Raw genomic sequence first — 14,158 nt, forward strand, 5'->3', positions numbered from 1 at the left:
AGCTGCCCAGGCTCTACTTTACAATTACTTGTTTCTTCATTTTGCTCCACTTTCTTTGTGCCACTGGCCTCCGCTGGGGAAACTGAGGCTCATATGTGGATGATGATCTGCGTGATGATACCACTCTGCAGTGGCCAGGCCATGGAACCCCCTCCTGCAGAGTTATGTAGTTACCTCTGACGCCTTTCTCGAGGCATCTTCTCTGAGTCCTGAGGGATGCTGGTAGTTGGGAAAGGCCTCTTCCAGTCTCTGCTGCTGTATTTTCACAAGCAACTTAATGTTTTGGAGAAGGGAAAGTGCCTGATGAAGGTATGACATTCAGCCTTCAATTAAAGTGAAAGATTTAGTGGGCCACATATCTTGAGATATTTGCTTCACCTTTTCTCAAAAAAATTCCCTGAAACAGTCTGAAAAAAATAAGTATGGTCTTCCTTGAGATTTCTAAGTATGTATACACACCAAGGGGGAAAACCCCAAGTTTTTTCCCCTCCTTCCCCACCAGTTTTTCAGATCCTCTTACTCCATCATAAAGATGGAAGAGAACAGAAAAATCTACTGGAAATCACCCTTGAAAACACTGAGTTTTGAGCTCTGGCACAATTTTGTCAGCATAAATAGATCTTCCTATAAATTGGTCTTCCTGTAGACACCTAGGATTTTGGCTCGTGTTCAGCAATTTCCGTTCACTTAAACAATTTACAGCCTTATTTTCCAAACACTATTTCCATGCCCTACATGGTGCTGGGAATGTATTTTTTGAAGATGCATTTGCAAAGCAACGATATCAATTGGAAAGATTCTTTAACATAAGATGTCCCTTCTATTGCCTTTTCTCCTGTCACTAGAAGCTGCAATCATTTTGTAAACAGAGCTACCCATGGAAAGATAAATGGTGTAGCTTCACCTGGTGCTGGTGTAGTACAGACTTATTTTAACACGTGAGACTGGAGATGGGAAGTCTGTCTGCCCCGCAGTCTGCGGTGCTTGAGAGCGATACCTGAGTTAGCTTTTCTAGCGTGAGTTTGCAGAGTGGAAGCAGGTGGACCTTGACACCACAAAGCTCTGTCTACTCCAGGTTACCCAGATGTGGGGTGTTTTTGCATGAAACTTCAGCACAGGCAAACCTGCAGGCTTCACCATTTTAAGAAATGCAAATATCTAGTAATTCTGCACCCTCTTGGGTAGAGTATGTGACCAAATAATGGGAAGGAAACAGATGCAACTCAGTTCTGGGCTGATCTTGTGGGCTTTTTTCATTAATCTCATCTCGGTCCGAGCCTTCTTTTTCTCTACTTAAAAAGACAGCTGTGATGTCTACTTCCTTTGAAGATATTTTGAGATAAAGCTGCAAAAAGATACTCTATGAGACCCAGGTATAATTACAAATTCAAAACCCCCCATATATCTACATGTAATGAACATGCATGAAATTCACAGAATTCTACAGAATTATATGCCAAGACTCCTGCTGACCTGACTGGCCGAAAGTGTCATGGTGTGCTGTGCCAACACCACCGCTCAGATCCCCGGCAAACAGAACCTCTGGCAGGACAAAGGCGGTTGCAGTCCAGCTGCATCCTGGAGCTGCAGCTTATGGAATATATACAGCAGATGTATAGGTCAAAATAAAGCCTGTCTTGTTAGGCTCCCAAGTGCCAGATACCCAAGAACACACTTAGACAAGTAAACCCATAAAGTCTGACTTCCATTACGCTACAATGGCCCTTTCTTGTCCCATCACCTCGGGTGACATCCCAGCACTTTTGGGACCAGGAGGAAAGTGCTGTGAGGACAAAAGAAGAAAGAAGATGGTCTAGAAAGGATGCAACGTCTTTGTTCTGCTTGGTTTCAAGATGCTTGAGATGCCTATATGTTGGTGAGGGCTCTGGGCTGTGATACACGAGTTAATTTTTTCTGTGGACAGGTGAATATGAGTATCTGTAGGTAGCTGTAGGAGCAGTTACTGATAATCCTACGGATGTTTTTGGGAGCCCTGGAGAAACCTGGCATTGTATTACTACAGTCAGGCAGTCCCTTTGCTCAGGACTTCTTTGAAGACCAGGAAAGCAGCAGCCACAGCAGAAGTGTTTGTCATCAGCCTCCTGTTACCCACCTCAGGTGATTCGTTTCTATGCATTTTGCTTTGTATGAAAACAGCCACTTGTGCTCTCTGTCTGCTCCCCAGCAGACCTCCTGAGAAAGCTACCTAGGCCTGCAGTTTCTATTGAGTCCAGTTTACAATATTTTTATTTGTACTGTTGCAGTTCACACACTGCTGTATGGACCAGACCCCGTTTCTTACAGGCACTGCGCAAAAGCAGCACGAAGGGAAACCAGAATGCTGTAAACTGCGATTTAACAGAGCTTGAGGACACAGCTCCATGAGGCAGGATAAGCCAACATCACAGTCTGCCTCTATCCAAAGGGGAATGTCCAGCCCCCTTTGAAAAATAAACAGTAGGATAGTTTTCTGCCATTTTAGTGAGAAGAATTGGCCCAACCAAGGCTCTGACAAATGCCAGAGGTGGTACAAAGGTGGTTGGCAGCAAATTGCTATATTGGCTCAGCTGCTTGCAGAACTGCAGCTTATATCAGTCTGAAGCTAAAATGCTTTATGAATTGAGGTCCTATTACTGGTTCAGAGCTATGGAGTTAGAACTGGGCTGCTTTAGTAAGTAGATCTCTATTAGAACAGCGTCAGGCTCCCAGTGGCTGTTCCTATTAGCACATGGCAGCACAATTTAAAAAATGCTTTGCTTCTGTCTGCTGGATGGTAGAATGACAGCCAGGGATGTGTCAGCTAATTTTGTTGCTTTGAATTTTTATTTAAAAGAATAATTAATAAAATGGACACAGTGGACACCAGGCCTATTTCCCTAGAGATCTTCTTAGCAATAAAAACAGGAGCAGAGAATGAAGGCTGGTGTATTATTTATAAAAAGGGCATCTGGTGTTTTGTTCTGTGGCTCCCCTGTAGTGGTTTGTTGTAACAAATTATGAGTCTGTCATGGTAAAAAATCTGTGCACCTATTCCTAGCAATACTCTTTGCTGTTAGGACACCATCTTTTATCTCCCTGTTAGAGGGGGGTCTTACTAGAAGCATCAATGGTAGGACAACAAAACAATAAACAGTCATCTTATGATGGCAAAATCCTTTTCAAAAATGCTACCAGCATGGTGGTATTTACTCTTCAAAGTCTAATCCATTATTTGGGAATGAAGAGAAGCAACCTCTTGTAGTTAAAAACCTTATCAAGCTCAATCACAAAATGAAATGAAAAGCTGTATTCAAATGCAACATACTTTATAAGGTGACTGATTATTTCACTGAATAAGAAATTCAAAATGGTCTAAAATGAAAAATCAGATTCTATCTGCTCTTGGTCTTCTTCTGGTAACCACCAGATTACAAATAGTCCCTACTTCCATGTCTGCTACTGAATTTCATTTCACTTTATTTAGCATATTTGAGGGGAGTTTGTTTATGGTATAACTAAGGGGAATTTCCAGATGGAAAGGAGGAGTTAGTATGTACAAAGCCAGACTCTGAGCTTTTCTTCTAAGCTTTGGGTTTTTTTCTGAGAAGGAAAAAACAAAACAACAACAGTTCCCTTTTACTGGTGCTTTTTCATCTGGCTGTGTAGGTGGTATGTTGAAATAATAGTTTGGTGGAGATTAAAGGAAGTGTGACTGCTATGTAACTTCTATCAGAAGGGGGAATCCCAGCTCTTTAAGGAGCGTGCAAACTAGATGTGAGTAGTGTTATTATAAGGTTCAAAAGAAAAACCAGCCCAAACAAACCCCTTCTCTCAAAACCTCCCCTAGATTTCCAGTATGCGTGAAAGTGGGCCAGGTCCTTGGCTGGGGAGCTTTCTGCTGGCATTGGTGTGTGGTCACTGAGTCTGGGCTTTGCATCTCCCTCCCGTTTCACCCTGTTGCTCTGCGTTGAGTCTGAAGAGGTCCTGCCGGGTTAAAGCATCTACTGCAGAGATGGGCAGCCTTGCTCTGGAGATGCAAAGGAGAGCCCACCAGTCCCCCGCTGTGTCTGGTCACTTCCCATAGTATTTTGTCCCAGTTGTCAAAGAGTACTGCTGCACACTGTCTCCTTTCTTCCAGGCTCAGGGTGTCTGGACTCAGCAGAAGCCAGTGCATCATTTATATACACGGAATACACCTGTTTAACACATAAGGAACACGCCTATTTCAACCTCCTCACCTAAAGTAAAGCAGTCTTTAGTTCCTGGTATTTTCTTCGATGTAAATTCAAGGTACAAAATAAGGCGTAACTCCTGGAAGCCATCCTTAGTAGAACAACAGACACTTAACATGAACCAACCCCCTTTTCTGTTCAGCCCACATCTAACCAACAATCTGTTTCCTCTCTTTAGAAATCATGCTTCTTATCACCTGTGATCTGTAGACACCTGCAGCTGAGTCTTCCCATGTGCCCAGTGCTGAGCAGCAAAGCACCTAATCCTAGTGTGGATTCAAAACTGTGCTGAAATCACGGTCCCTCTGCCCAAGAGTCGCAGTACAGCAAATCTGCACTGAGGACAACCACCCCACATCAGCAGCTCCTTCCAGAAAATGCTGATGCGCCCAGGATTTACTTTTCAAATCCTGCTGTTATCTTTTTCTTTAGTATATGGCAATCCAGCAGCTGTGGTCCTTGACTCCCCGGCCGGTGGCAGGTACCAGTCCGTGCCTGTCGGTTCCTATGAGGATCTTGGTTGCTCTGGAGAAAAGATGTGATGAAGAGATGGGGGGGTGGAAGAGGGTGAGGTCTGTACCTCTCCCACCAAAAGCAGGCCAAGTATATGGAAAATACATTTATGTTTCAGAAGGAAAGCGATTGGGGAACTGGCCTGGCAACAGGGGAACTCGGCTCTCAGAAGGAAGTCCCAGTGCCTGGTGCCAGGGCTATTTTTATCCTTTAACAGACAGCTGTAGTGGATCAAACGGAGAAACAGTCCTGATGGCTGGGCCCACAACTGCTGCCCGTGCACCCTGCCAAAGGTCATGCCCAAGGCCAGACCTGCTCTGGCAAGGCTAAAAGGCTGTGGAGATAGGTAGGAACTCAAGAAACAAGTGGGGTTTGTGCAAATATTTGTGCAATTAACTTGCACACAGTCAGAGGAGACGGAGAAGTGATTTAACATAATGAATAAGGGCTAAAGCCAATAAAAGACCGAAGAGCAGAGTGAGTCCTGAACCTCACACAGGATGGTGTTTGCTCTGGTCTTTGCAGATTGCTGTTGCAGGTAGTTCATGGTTTCCTTTTTTCAGATTGCTTTGAAGAACGCACACATGGGAAGTGTGCAGACATCAGAAGACATTAAGAGTGGCGTTACTGGGGGACCAAAGGTCTGTCTAGCTCAAGATCCGGTCTCCAGCCGTGGCTAAAAGCAGTCCCTGGGGAAAAGCAGCGTAACGGAGGCAGCACACAGTATCCTCTCCCGAAAGCCTGTCCCTGACTCCACAAGTCTGCAGGTCAGAGACTAGTTCAGCATTGATCTTTCTACTGCTATGCATGAACGTGCAAAGCTAAAATAATTTCCCCACACCTCTGCCTACATCTAACAGCATATACACGCTCGCAGTTGCTTTATTTCCTTATTTAGAGGACTGTACTGGGGGGCCATGCTGTGGTCATTCATTTGTATTTGAAACCTCTCACTTCTCCAGCTCTCACATCAGTTATGGGGTAACTTTTAGTGTTTTACAGGCCACATTTTTGTTTCCTGGTACGGCATCCAATGCCTGGAAAACTCTGAACCCATCATGTCTGGGCCAGACTCATAAAGGCTGGAACTCAGTTTGGCAAATAAATCCTGTTGTTGTTTGAAAGATGCTTATTAGCAATTGCAACACTTCCACCCTTAGCTCAAGTTGTTTGCATCTGTCACTTCTATTTGACTGTACTTACCCAGTTCATCCTCTTTATGCTTTTGGAGTATTGATGCACTATGAGCACTTCTTCAAACAGAAGCAGGAACGAGATCATGTCATCTCTTTCAGGAATGCTAATTAGCCAGACCATTCATTTTAAATATTTTTCCCTAGTAGACCTTGTTTATCATCTTCTTGATATTACTGAGCAAAAAAGTCCATGGTCAGCCCTGTGTTATTCATGTACATCATCTGACTTCTGAATACAGACCACTATCTATTAAGCACTCTCCTTCTTCTACATTACTATTAATTTTACTACCTCTCCCGAGTGATATTCCTGCACTATTGTTAAACTACTTTTTTCTTAGTAGATGTTAAAACACTTTCTTTGCTCTGTCTGTTCTGAGGTGTTTCCAGATGTTTTTAATTTCACTTACTCATTTCTCATACTTAGTTACTTCTATTTTATATTAATTGGCAGCTGTTTCCCCTTTTCACATCGGTGATAGATTGCTTTTCTATTTTCCATTGATTCTTTCACCTTGTCACTGGACCGGGATGAGATTTTTAGCATGATCTGTTTGCACTCCTGACTTGGAAATTCTGACTTTTTAACCATCTGATAAACTCTTCACCAAAGGACTCAACTTTCATTCAGATTTTTCTACCCGCATTTTTTTTACCAATGAATCTGGATAGTAACTTTCCTTGAGTTAGAGAACTTACCATTTTCATGCTGAGTGTTTAGGGCAGTCAATGCCACAAATAATCAGGTCACAATCATGATGGTTGGTCTTCAGAGAGCAACAAACTTTCTAACTAGCAATTAGTTCACCATGGTATGTCATAATGAATGATCTCACCTTGGGTGCAGTACCTGCTGGGTTAGAGAATTCACCTGTATCACCTAAATGCCATTTTTCTATTGGCTGCGTACACCTCTAGTATATGTCTCCCGTTCTGAAGTCCTCCATGGATACAGAACTTTTCTTTCCACAAATTAGACGAGAGTTTAATTTATAATAGGTTTAAGGAACAACTCATCCTGCTTTTTGACTTTCTGACTTTGATGGTCTGTAGCAGATCATTCTGCAGATATTCTTTCTCTTCTGCTCAGCATCTTGTAAATCTGATTTAGCAACCCACAAGCTGATAGTGATGATGTAGAGAACTGCCCCTGGTTTTGCCCTTCCTAATCAACAGTTTTATTACAGTAATCAGAAATGTCATCTCACCTGGCTTCTGTGGCATCAGTTACGTCAAACAAGTAACATAACTTCCTGTTCCTTTAATTTGTTACTGACCTTTCTAGCACCAATAGAAATGTCTACAAGTTCTCATTCTTTTTCTTGTTCAGTCTTGCTGAGTTGCTGTCTGTGTGTGGAGTTGCACAACGCTCACTTTCTCAGTGCTGTCTTCAGTGTTGCTGGTCTAACCAGCCCCGTATAGCCCTCCTGTAAAAATATGTGGAACCTACATGTGACAGTCTTTTTTTTTCTTTCTGTTTCTGCAGTTACCCTTCTTCCTCAAGAATAGGAGACAAGCAAAACCAAACCTGGTTGTCTCACACCCATTGTGCTAGCCACCTACAGCTTATTCCCAAAGTTTCAGGACATGGTTTAGTGGGCATGGTGGTGTTGGGTTGACGATTGGACTCGACGATCTTAAAGGTCTTTTCCAACCTAAATGATTCTATGATTCTATGGTTGTTCTGGTTTGCCTTGATAGGTCAGAATATCAGTCAAATAATACATTGTTTCCTTTTTGTGTTCAGGTTATTATTTCATATCAGCTCTAGCTGGATGAAAACAAGAAAGATCTGAATACTCATAAGAAAATATTTAGTTTTAGGAGGTTTCAAGATCAGTTTTGCTGATCTGTTGATATTCACATGAACACCAACAAGCGAGACTGACTCTAACCTGCTGTTATAGTAATAAAAAATGAAACGTCATCTCTAATATCTGGGTCAAGGGAAGGTGCTTGTGAGACAAGCTGTTGTGGTGGGAGTGCCTTTCAAGAAGGAGGAAGGGAAGTGAGTGGGAGACAGAAACAGCAAGTGAGTCTGTATTTGAGAAAGTGAGAAACTTCATGAGCCAGACAGCCTCCTACTTGGGCAGCTGCTGTGGTACGTGGCAGGGCAACACAGTGCCCAGCAGCACAGTCCCAGCTCTTGGCTCCCAGCTTCCACCCCATAACAGGGTGGCCAAGTCCACCCAGGACTTGCCCAGGTGGAGAGGCTGGCCTAGCTACTGGTTGCAGAGCCTAGAACGGGCTGGAGGAACATAATGGAAATCTTGAGCCAGAGGAAGGCATCTTCTGCATAAAGGCAGAAGGCTACTGGGGCAGATAGGTACTACAGTCCCATGGCCCACAACATGGATGCTGCATCAGGTAGTGGGAAGAGGGTTGGATGGAGCCTCCTGAGAGCACTAAGGATGGTAAAGACTCATCATTGTGTCAGGTCTAGAAACTCAGGGCAAGACTTAAAGGTATTACAGTCGGAGTAGGCACAAAAAGAAAAGACAGGAAGAATGGGCTGCTGCAGGGAGGGCAAGGTGGTTTCTATAGGAGTGGCATTTTGGGTAGGAAGTCAGGCGAGAGGAATTTGTGCTTCTGAAGGTTGGGGATGGTGAAGAAGGTGGGGGCAGGAGATTTTACTGTAAGCAAGCTGAGAAAAGCCCCAGAGTTTGGTGATGCTGTAAGCAAGGGCAGAAGTTACCAAATCTGACTGCAGGGAGAGAGTAAGAAGATGGGAGAAGAAAAGGAGAGTGAATTTGGCATGGAGGTGGAGGAGGGAGTTAGCAGGAATGGGGCTAAAAGAAAGGTTTATTATAGGAAGAGCAGTCTTTGAGCTGGTGGTGGGACATGTAAGAGTTCACAGTTGCAGAGAGGTCAGACTAACAATACAGACGAAAATATCCTTCTCAGAAAAATATTTACTGCAAAAAGGAATAGAGACATGTTTTCCAGGGGAGGGACTGGCAAACAGTGATGACGCCTTCACTGGCAAGGCCTGCAGAGATGACTTGTGGGGCAGACACCAAGGGATTAAAGTCCAGCTTTTGGAGCAGACAGGACTGAAGGTTCATCAGGGAGGATCCGATGGAGTCAGTTGTACCCACCACCAGCTTTGTCATTTTCTCCTTGGAGATGAAGGTGGTAAGGAGGAGCTCATGAGTAGAGACTGGGCAGATGAGCAGGCAGTATTAGTTGTCCTGAGAGGTGAAGCACGAAGTCCCTAGTTTTTTGAAATGAGACGTGGCTACAAGAGAGCTGAGAACAACTGTCCCGAATGGAGAAAGGGACTGGAGAGCTATTCCAGGGATTTAAGGAAGACAACCTAGGAGCTCTCCCCAGGAGCAAGCGAGGAGGGCATCTAGTGATGGCTGGGAGCACTGCGGGGTTTTCCCTCCGTCCCTCGGGCTGGTGACACCACGGTACCTTCCCACTGACTCAGAACATGTCCTGAGGCTGTGCTGAAAGTCGTCCCCTCGCACGCATCAGAACTGTTTTGTGGTTGTTTTGGGGGCACTGTCAAAACGCAAACGAAGCTTTCTAGCTCCTCTGACTGTCGGTCTGACTGAGAAATAGGGTAAGTCACTGGGAAAGCCTGTGTCAGAGGGGAGCTGGTTGCCTGCCTGTCTGTCTACTTGTCTGGCCCCAGGCAGGACCTCCTGGACGGTTGGACAGCTGGCTAGAGGTGCAGAATCGTAACTGCTACAGCCAGGGCTGTCACCACCTGGCCACCATGCCAGGGTCACCGCTCCAGGTCCAAAAGGTTACATGAGAGATGCTCTGAACGCAGCCCTGTTTTTGACAGGAAAGTTAACTTCTAACTCTTAAAAGTACAAATTTTAGGTTTTACTTCCGACAACTAAAAAAATTACTCCTCATGGATAACCACCACAGCCCCTCTCAGATGTAGGTGCCTTCTTCCCTCATGGACACGTATTTGGTTCCATGCATCCAAAGGACAGAGCCTGGACTCCCACAGGCAGAAGAGCACGACTCTGCCCGGGAAGCCACCAGGGATGAAGCCTCACGCTGGGCCAGGAGTAGCTCGACAGAACTCTCTGATACCAAGCAGAACTATACCTATCAGAACTGCTGATACCAAGCTGCTTTTAATTTTCTACTTGGCTATTTATTAAAGAGACGCTGGCGGTGAGGAGCCTGTGCACGCTCTTGGTGTGTGAGCACTCAGACAGTGCTCATTTACATTTTGCCTGTGTTGTGTTAGGCTGGCTGCCTCGATAAATATCCTCAAATGCCTGCTGCCCATGCAGAGATCTTCTTGTTCTTACATGACTGAAGGGAACTTACGCACTTTCGCACAGAGGACTCGGAGGTGGCATGGAAAAGCTGTCACAGTTTAGTGATCTGAAGGGAACCTTTCAAAGCTTACGCAGTCAGGGATAGCTGGTTTGTTGGTTTTTTTCCATGGGTCACTCACTGTAAAACTATGAGTTACTCAGGGATAGAGAAAATTATCAAAGAGTTTAAAAGAGGCAAATTCAGACATGCCTCATCTGTGCAGGCTACACATCCAACTTCTTTGCTCATAGAAGGAATGTAGCTGTTTCCATGTTGAAAAAATAACATGACTAAGATGTAGTGCATTTGAATAATAAAGCAACCCAGTCTGGGCCCCACTGAGTGTTAAAGCAAGACTCAGCTTGCAACATGTGGCTTCGAAGTATCTTGTACCTAACTGTTAAGTGATTTTTTTGTCTGAACCTCTCAAACCAGAGGAATTCAGGAATGGCCTAGGCTGACTCCACAAATACTGGTTCTGTAGAATGGATGTCATCCTCAGGGCATGGGGCACAACTCTCTGTTCTCACTGAGCCATCAGTTTGTCCCCACAGCTCCACTCCCCACGGCTATAGCTCCTCTTGGCTACACCTGGCTGGATGATCCTGGTCTTAGAAACTGCTCAGTCTTGGCAGGGAAAAGACACTGAAGGGCAAAAAGGTACAATGGGCAAAGCCAGGGAGGCCTTTGTAAGCATTAGCATTAAAAGGGTTTTGGACAGATGTTCAGCAGCCCTGGAGAACAGTAGCTTCATCTGAGTGATTGACACTGGTCATATTAAAAATGTGGGCTGGTGGGGACTCCATCTCCAAGACTGGAGACTGTTCCCCTGGCCCAGGGATGAGCTTAAAATCACAGCCGTGCATCATCTTCCCATGGCTTGTCCTAGTTTTTTATATACAGAGCTGGTAGGTGGTCTTGTCCCACCCAAGATTTTATAGAGACTTTGGTTTCCCCAGCTGAGTCAGTATATTATTCCTAAACCACCAGCACTACCACCACCACAAATGAACAAATAAATAAATAATCCTGCATCCCCAAAGCAAATCAATTATTCAGGGTGCTTCCTGGGTATAAAAATCTCTGGAGCAGTGACATTTAGGAGGCTGTGGATCAGCTACTTTGCAGTGTCATGAAAATTTCATGCTCACTTGGCGAGGAAGTTGGTGAGTCAGGCAAATGAGCTCTTATGCCATCTCCCTGACCTGGATACAAACACACACAGTTTCAGATTACCGCTGTGGGTGTACAGCTCGGAGAGGGAGAGACCCAAATGTGTTTAGGTCTTCGACATCCAAGGAGTCCAAGTTTCAGATGTGCAACACCCTTAGGGATTTTTTGAAAATTTCAGTCCTGGTGCCCCTAAAATATAGCAGACTTACAGATGGATTCTTGGTTTCTAAATGCAAAGTCATGCACAGAGCATCCACCTGAGAGCAGCTTTATTGCCCTGCTGGGACTCACTCCTCCTGCTCCTACCCATTCCTGCTACAGCCAGCAGCACTGTCCCACGACTGCGTTTCACCTGGTCTGCAAAGTGTGGCTGGAGGTGGCAGACAAGAGGAAGGAGAAAACGTGTCACCGAATTTTTAAAGTTTTGAAGTTTAAAAAATGCCAAGAATGGGGAAAATGAGAGAAAAGAAAGAAGAAAAAAACCCGGTAGACCCAGTAGGCAGGTTTAGCCACAGCAGAACCAATTACTACAAAGTAAGAATCTGGAGTTTTGAGTTGCTTACAGCTTTGCTACACCAAGTTTGCGATATTACGCTGCTTTATTTGCTGCAGTCCTCCCTATGCTCCTGGCCGTCACGCTCCCACGCTCTCCTGAAAGGCATCGGGACCAGTTCATTCACTTGGCAAATCTTTTCTGCCTCTCTGGCGGGTTCCTGAGAACCCAGGGATGCTCCAGCCTTGAGCCCGAGGACTGGTACCAGCTCTCACCAGACGATGTCACGCTCACCCCACGGATGCTCCGCCGATCTCCAGCCACAACCACTGCAGTGGAGGATACCTCCCGTCCTGCTGCATTAAGGGTTTGCCAAGCTCTCCTTTTTGTACCAATCACGCAGTACAGAAGGTACCATTAAGGCTTTAAAATTTAATGAGCTCTAATAAAAATCTCTTCCTGTGATATACAACCTAAGCAAAGGCTATGCTGCAGGAAGGTCGCATTTGTGTATGCCCTCATATCTTTCCTTCCTCTCCGTTTTAACTATATGTCCCCAATCACTTAAGCAGCATTTCTGCAGCTGTATGTTGTGGAGTTATTGCAGATGAACTCCATATAGGAAGGTAGGTATCTAATTGCCACTTTGAGCCTAACTCTAACACGGGGCCATCTGCCGCATCTAGCTGTAGTGTTTACATTTCTGACATGCTGATATATGCAAATCTGCCTAAATCTTGGCTGAAATGATCATGCCTAAATACTGCCTGATAACTTCCTAGCCCGGGGAAACAAATGGGAAGTCCATCCTCTCGCCTGATTTGACTCAGAGTTCATCCTCTAAATTTACAGGGCACAAGAAGCTCTATAAATGGCTATATCCCATAAGCTTTCTCAGCACACCAGTAATCTGCACTGAAAACAGATGCCACTGGTTTAAGCCCTCTCCCAGGCTGTTGGAAACCCAGACTGAACCTCTATTTGCTGTAGTTTATGTAGAGCCTCCCATGTCCTGAAAAAGTGCTGTGAGCATCCAACTGATACATCCTCTGGGGTTTGGTCTCAAAGTCTCCTGCTGAAGCTGTTCCATGTTATAGAAATAATTAAACATTCACTGAACCAGAGACAAGAAGTGGAAGACGGACTCTCCAGCCCCATGGTCAGGACACTCTTGTGTGTGATGTGGGAAAGTCAAGTTACAGGTTCCTGCTCCAGTGAACAGCTAACCAGCAGCACAAACTGGGCCAGCTCCAACAGGAGAGGCTGAGTCCCGCCTTTCCCAAGACCATCCAGGGCCTGCTCATTTGGGCATTTCTCTGAAAGAGAGGAGAAAGGAAATCAAAAGCCACCTGCAAAATCTGCAAGCATCTTAACTGCTGTTGTAAGAGCTGACATGTCTCTGTGGGAAGAACCTGAGCTACCTCACATAAAGTCTGAAGCGTGAGCTGGGTCAGAAAGGTCCATCCAGCTCCGTGTCTGTCTCCAGCCTTGGCTGAAAGCAGGTGTTGGTGGAAGAGCAAAACCACGAGGTAAATCCTTAATGATACCTCCCCAGGACACACGCTGGGCCACCAGAAGTGATGACTTTCCCAAGTGGATATAAACACCTGGTCACCTCTCCTGGGTTCCCCATGGCTTATTCTTCTGCCTTACCCAGTTAGCTCATTTCTTATGACCTTGAGCCCCTCATTTTTCTTATAGCCTGTGGCAGAGGGCTGGACACCCAAATCTGAGCTGGGAGATCCCTGGAGTGGCTGTGTGCCTCAGAGGTGAGTATGGCAACTTGTCTGCAGGTTTATTGGTGTGCAGCACCGAGCATCGCGCATGTCTGAAAGCCACAGGCACTGCTATAGCACGGCACTGAGTGCTGGTTCAGTGTTTTACTGCCGTAAGTGACACCAGCCCCTCTTGTTTTTCACCTGATGCTTTTCTTTAATGACCTAGTTGTGCAAGAGCATCTGGGATGATTTTATTTAGTCTCAGATTGGGTTTGCTTATTTTGCAAAAGGGGAAAAGAAAAAGTGATTCTTTTTGAAAAAAGCCTCTGAATATTTAACTTCTATGTACCATCAAAGTATGCCTCAGTTCCCCAGTCTGTTGCACCAATTTTAAAGTGGAGGCAAGGTGTGGAAAGAGAGTCAGTATCTCTTATAATTCCCTCTGGTATATTTGGACAGAAAGGCAAGTGTCCAGGCCTTGACTGCTCCGAAACAGAAAACTCCAGGCTAAGTTTAGGAGCTTCTATTTCAGACATGAAAAACAGTGGGGTTATCTGAATTTGT

At 45.1% G+C, this 14,158-nt stretch overlaps 1 protein-coding gene across 3 annotated transcripts in view; it reads right to left on the bottom strand.

The window, feature by feature from the left end:
- GPR132 (G protein-coupled receptor 132) overlaps positions 1–14,158 on the bottom strand; it is a 96,340-nt gene that overhangs the window by 35,118 nt on the left and 47,064 nt on the right. Inside the window, exon 2 of one of the 3 annotated variants that reach the window (XR_007509613.1) lies at positions 4,060–4,175. The exons of the other annotated variants lie outside the window; for them this stretch is intronic. The gene's annotated coding sequence lies outside the window, so the exon portion shown is untranslated. Of the gene's footprint in view, positions 1–4,059; positions 4,176–14,158 lie in introns of those variants that run through there. 3 annotated transcript variants of the gene reach the window in all.

This window comes from Accipiter gentilis, chromosome 25 (assembly GCF_929443795.1).
Source record: "Accipiter gentilis chromosome 25, bAccGen1.1, whole genome shotgun sequence".
NCBI lineage: Eukaryota > Metazoa > Chordata > Aves > Accipitriformes > Accipitridae > Astur > Astur gentilis.